Source organism: Dichomitus squalens, assembly GCF_000275845.1.
Source record: "Dichomitus squalens LYAD-421 SS1 unplaced genomic scaffold DICSQscaffold_18, whole genome shotgun sequence".
NCBI classification, from domain to species: domain Eukaryota; kingdom Fungi; phylum Basidiomycota; class Agaricomycetes; order Polyporales; family Polyporaceae; genus Dichomitus; species Dichomitus squalens.
In genome coordinates, this window is record NW_006766900.1 from 529,563 (window position 1) to 529,968 (window position 406).

The following is a 406-nucleotide window of genomic DNA, read 5'->3' on the forward strand; positions in this document are numbered from 1 at the left end:
AAGGAGCGATGGCCGTGGAGGATTATAAGGAGTTGGTTAGACCTAATGGAGTCATGATGGAGAGCATATCTGAGCCTTGTTTCTGCTCACCTACTTGATGGTAGCACATATTATTGACAGTACAAACCAGAAATTAGTGAGGTTGGAAATTCTGCACTGTATTTGAATAATTGATTAATTTCAATGCTGAATAACAATAACCTGTCATTAACAACTAGGTGATCTGTGTGCAGATACAACCTACGTTTTTTGTGTCACCCTTGTAACCTGTGTACTCAAGTGCTCAAAGTGCAGCCTGTGTAGTCTTACAATGAACCTGCGCAAATTGTTTTTGTACCTACGTCTTTATGATCTAACCTGTGTGGTGTCCAACCTGCGCAATTAGAACCTGTGTCATGTTTAACCT